The sequence below is a fragment of the Symphalangus syndactylus genome, chromosome 8 (assembly GCF_028878055.3).
Source record: "Symphalangus syndactylus isolate Jambi chromosome 8, NHGRI_mSymSyn1-v2.1_pri, whole genome shotgun sequence".
In the NCBI taxonomy this organism is placed as follows: Eukaryota; Metazoa; Chordata; class Mammalia; order Primates; family Hylobatidae; genus Symphalangus; species Symphalangus syndactylus.
Genome location: NC_072430.2, coordinates 18,945,918 through 18,951,923, shown reverse-complemented (window position 1 = coordinate 18,951,923; position 6,006 = coordinate 18,945,918).

Here is a 6,006-nt window from a genome sequence, read left to right as displayed (position 1 = left end):
ATAAATATATATACATGCATTACTGGAAGCGGTGAGCAGAATACTCTAATGAAGACAAAGTGATTGCCCGTGAAGAATAAGAGTCCTCTTATGTTTGCATTTATTTTCTACTAAAATAGACTGGATTTTGATCATCTAGAAAGGCATAGAGCAGGCAGAATTATGTGTAAAAACTGCCTGCATTTAAGTACTTGATTAGTGGATCTCTAAGTCTTAAAAACAAAACCCTAAGTTCTTGCAGTGTTGAGAAGAGGAGTTTTAAGTCACAGCCACTTAGGTGCCTCTATCTCTCCTTCCTGTGCATCTCTGTTTAGTGGGTGGTTTTGAAGCATAAAGTAGTCAGTATATGAAAGACATCTGACACATCTTCTGGCTTGTCAAAGGTCAAAACACAGCAGTAAGTTATTCCGTTTTTCTTTGTTCTCCTAAAGTAACTTGGTCTGAATCACACATTCAAGGAAAATCCCCACTTGCTCTGGCTTTGTCCAGGACAAGCCCTTATTAGTAAATTGAAACTCGATCCAAGACCATCAAAGTGGTACTTCTATGAGTCTGCAAGAACCACCGTGTTACTAGGTTTGAGATGCCAGATCGCAATAATCAGTAATGCAGATACAGCTTAGATCACAATGCCTAAGTCCTTTTAAATACGTGAAAAGCCTTCCCAAGAAGGATGGGTACAAACAAGCCCAGACTGCAAAGACTACAATAAATAGCCAACTCTTCAATGCCCAGATACAGACAAACTTCCGCAAGTATCAAAACCATCCATGAAAACATAATATAACCAAATGAACCAAATAAGTCACTAGGGACCAACCCTGGAGAAACAGAGATATGTTACTTTTCAGACAGAGCATTCAAAATAGCTGTGTTGAGGAAACTCAAAAAATTCAACCTGATTCAGAGAAGGAATTGGAAATTTTACCAGTTAAATTCAACAAAGAGGTTGAAATAATTTAAAAGAATCAAGCAAGAATCAAGAATTTCTCCAAGCAGAAATTCTGGAGCTGAAAAAATGCATTTGACATATGGAAAAAGTGCCAGTCTTTTAACAGCAGAATTGATCAAGCACAGGAAAGAATTAGTGAGCTTGAAGACAGATTATTTGAAAATATACAATCAGAGAAGACAAAAGAGAAAATAATAAAAAAGTGAAGTATGCCTATAGAATCTAGAAAATAGCCTCAAAAAGGCAAATCTTAAAGTTCTAGGCCTTAAAGAGGTGATAGAGAAAGAGATAGCAGTAGAAAGTTTATTCAAAATGATAATAACAGAGAACTTCCCAAACCTAGAGAAAGATATCAATATTCAAGGGCAAGAAGGTTACAAAACACCAAGCAGCTTTAACCCAAAGAAGATTACCTCAAGGCATTTAATAATCAAACTTCTAAAGGTCAGTGATAAAAAAGGATCATAAAAACAGCAAGAGAAAAGAAACAAACCTGCAAGGATGGCTTAACATATGCAAATCAATCAATGTGATACATCATATCGACAAAACAAAGAATAGAACTATGTAATCATTCAATTCTTGTTGAAATAGTATTTGGTGTAATTAGTATCCTTCATGATAAATACCCTCAAAAAACTAGGTATAGAAGGAACATACCTCAACTTAATAAAAGGCATGTATGACAGACCCACCGTTAGTATCATATTGAATGGGGGGAAATTGAAATCCTTTTCTCTAAGATCTAGAACATGACAAAGATGCCCCCTTTCACCACTGTTATTCAACATAGTAATGGAAGTCCCAGCAACAGCAATCAGAAAAGAGAAAGAAAGAAAGGGCATCAAAATGGAAAAAGAAGTCAAATTATCCTTGTTTGCATATATGATTTTATATTTGGAAAATCCTAAATGCTCCACCAAAAAAAAAAAATGATAAATCCTGTGAAGTTGCAGTATACAAAATTAACATAAAAAAGCAGTAACTGTTTTATATGCCAACAGCCAACAATCTGAAAACAAAATAAAGGAAATAATTCCATTTACAGTAGCTACAAGTAAAATACTAGGAATTAACTGAAGAGGTGAAAAATGTTGATAAGGTTTGGCGTGTCCCCACCCAAATCTCATCTTAAATTGTAGTTTCCATAATCCCCACATGTGGTGGGAGGGACCCAGTAGGAAGTAATTGAATCATGGGGGTGGTTTCCTTCATGTTATTCCCATGATAGTGAGTAAGCTATCATGAGGTCTGATGGTTTAATAAGGGGCTTCCCCTTCCACTCACCTCTCATAGCTCTCTCTCTGCTGCCTTGTGAAGAAAAATGTGTTTGCTTTCCCTTCTGCCATGGTTGTAAGTTTCCTAAGGCCTTCCCAGCCATGCACAACTGTGAGTCAATTAAACTTCTTCCCTTTATAAATTACCCAGTCTCAGATATTTCTTCATAGCAGCATGAAAACAAATTAATACAGATGTCTATAATAAAAACTATAAAAAGTTAATGCAAGGAATTGAAGAGGACACCAAAAAAATGGAAAGATATTTTTTGTTCATGGATTGGAAGGATAAATATTGTGAAAATCTTCATACTACCCAAAGCAATTTACAGATTCAATGCAATCCCTATCAAAATATCAGTGACATTCATCACAGAAATAGAAAAATCTTAAGATTTTATGGAATCACAAAAGACCTAGAATAACCCAAGCTATTCTAAGCAAAAAGAACAAAAGAGAAAGAATCACATTACTTTACTTCAAATTATACTACAGAGGTAAAGAAACCAAAATAATTATACTGGCATAAAAACAGACACACAAACCAGTGGAACAGAATAGAGAACCCAGAAATAAATTCATATATCTACAGTGAACTAATTTTTGACAAAGATTCCAAGAACATACATTGTGGAAAGGACAGTCTTTTCGATAAACAGTACTGGGAAGAATGGATATCCATATGCAGAAGAATAAACTAGACTTCTTATCTGTCACCATATAGAAAAGTCAAATCAAAATGGATTAAATACTTAAATCCAAGACCTTAAACTATGAAATTACTAAAAGAAAAAAATTGGGGAAACTCTCTAGAACACTGGAGTGAGCAAAGACTTCTTGAGTAACACCCCACAGGCATAGGCAACCAAACCAGAAATGGACGAATGGGATTACATAAAGTTTAAAGCTTCTGCACAGCAAAAGAAGAAATCAACAAAGGGAAGAGACAACTCACAGAATAGGAGAAAATATTTACAAACCACCCATCTGACAAGGGGTTAACACTCAGAATATATATGGAGCTCAAACAACTCTACAGGAAAATAATCTATTAATTCGATTAAAAAATGTGCAAAAGATCTGAATAGACATTTCTCAAAAGAAGGACATAGAAAACAAACAGGTATATGAAAAGGTGCTTAACATCACTGATTATCAGAGAAATGCAAATCCAAACCACAATAACACATTATCTCACCCCAGTTAAAATGGCTTTCTTTCCAAAAGACAGTCAATCACAAATACTGGCGAGGATGTAGAGAAAAGGGAACCTTCATACACTGTTGGTGGGAATGTATACTAGTACAACTACTATGAAGAACAGTTTGATGGGTCCTCAAAAAACTAAAAATAGAGCTACCATAAAATTCAGCAATCCCTCTCCCAGGTATATACCTAAAAGAAAGGAAACCAGTATATCAAAGAGATATCTGAACTCCTATGTTTATTGCAACACTATTCACAATAGCCAAGATTTGAAAGCAACCTAAGTGCCGATCAACAGATGAATGAATGAAGAAAATGTGGTACATATACACAGTGAAGTACTATTCAGCCATAAAAAGAATAAAATTCTGTCATCTGCAAGAACATGGATGAAGATGGAGGTCTTTCTAAGCCATGCACAGAAATATAAATATCACATGTTCTTACTTATCTGTAGGGACTAAACATTAAAACAATTGAACTCATGGAGATAGAGGTTGAAAGGATGATTATCAAAGGCTGGGAAGGGTAGTGGTTGGGGAAAGGAGGAATGGTTAGTGAGTATAAAAAAATGGAAAGAATAAACAAGACCTGGTATTTGTTAGACCAACAGGGTGACTATATTAAAAGATAATTTAATTATTCATTTTAAAATAACTAAGAGTATAATAGGATGTGTTTGTAACACAAAAGATAAATGCTTGAGGTGATGAATATCCTATTTCCCTTGATGTGATTATCACACATTTCATGCCTGTATCAAAATATCTCATGTAACCCAAAAATATATATACCTACTATGCACCCACAAAAATTAAAAATTAAAAAAAGAAACTGAAATAATATGGAAAATATGCTTCTTGTCTTCCTAGAAGATGAGATTTCTCTCTTCTGAGTACCCATATTAATTTTCTAGGACTGTTGTAACAAATTATCACAAACTGCGTGGCTTAAAACAACAGAAATTCATTCTCTAATAGTTTTGGAGACCAGAAGTCCAAAATTAAGACTTCAGTAAGGTCATACTCCCTCCAAAAGCTCTAGGAAATAATCCTTCCTTCCCTCTTCCAGATTCCTGCATCTCCAGACATTTCTTGACTTCAGGAAGCATCCCTCTACTCTGCTTCTGTCTTCACATGGCCATCTCTCTCTGCTCCGGTGTGTCTCAAATCTCCCTCTGCCTTTGTCTTACAAGGATACCTTCTATTGACTTTAGGGCCCCTCCTAAATACAGGATGTTCTCATCTCAAAATTCTTAATTACATCTACAAAGACCCCATTTCAAAGCAAGGTCACATTCACAAGTTCGAAGTTCTTTTTGGGGGCCACTATTCAACCCACTATAGCACACATTTGGAAATTGCCAGGCAGCATAGATGACTGGACTTCTTCAATGGGGTATTGCTCATCTAGGAGGCAGATATGACATTTAGGAAACGGGAAAATTCCTTCAAGTCTTCCTCACTCACCCAATTAGGATGACTTAGATTTGTAAAATCTTCTGAATCCATTTCTAAGTGAGTACTAAGTGGCCTTTAGAACTTGGGAGAAAAATTACTCCTTATCACTAGCCAGGCTCTCAGCATTCAGTTTTTCCAGTTTTTGATTAAAAAAAAAAAAATCTTTTCTGAGCACCCAGTACGCATCCTGGACCAGACACTGGGTTGACAAGGAAGTGGATGGGACAAGGCATTGGTCACTTTCTCCCAGCCATAAGCCCTCCTTTGGAGACCTGCTCTCTTCTGCCTTCTAGGGAAAAATGAATTTAAGCAACACAGGTTTTGTCTCCCTGGCCTCAGCTGATTGGATCAGGAATGGATACCTGGCCATATATCAGCCCCACAATGAATTAGGAGATGAAGCCCCTGTTTTCTTGTTTGTTCACTGTTTGTCGAGTAGTCTTATTCACGATGTGCCCAGTGACAACTTGCAAAAAGGACGAGGCAGGTGCTTAAAGCGAAGAGATGCCGCATATCTCCAAGGAAAACAAGCCTTCTCACTGCCTAGAACACCCCGTGATCTTTTTTGAAATTAAGTTCCAAATGCCCTCAGGTTTCTGTCCTCTGCAGCTAGCTGATCTCTGGCTATGCCCTCAGTGAGGGGAAAGGGACAGACCTCTGGCACAGCTAGACACATGTTGCAGTACTTGGTTTAATAAGGACGTGAGCAAAGTGCTACAGGAGTTGGGAAGAGGGTGGCTGACTGGCTCTGTAAGCAAAGAAAGTGTCACCAAATAGGCAATACCAATTTGGAAAAATGAGTAGAAATTTTGGAGGTTGAATTTTATTAATTAGTATGATCATGAAGTAGTTCACACCTTGAATTCACATCTGGGCAATACCTGAGACCACTTCAGACCAGTTGAATAGAAGTTGTAAATTCTGCATGTGCATCTTTTTAATCCCCCCAGGTGATTCTGATGTACATAGAAAGCTGAGAATCACTGACTTAATGAGTTACATAATAAACCCACTTCCTTCTAAAGCAGTGCATCCTCAATTCTCTGTAGACTAATAGCTGCAGTGTCATCATCCTGAAGCCAGCCATGTGCCGTGCAACTACATTCACAGC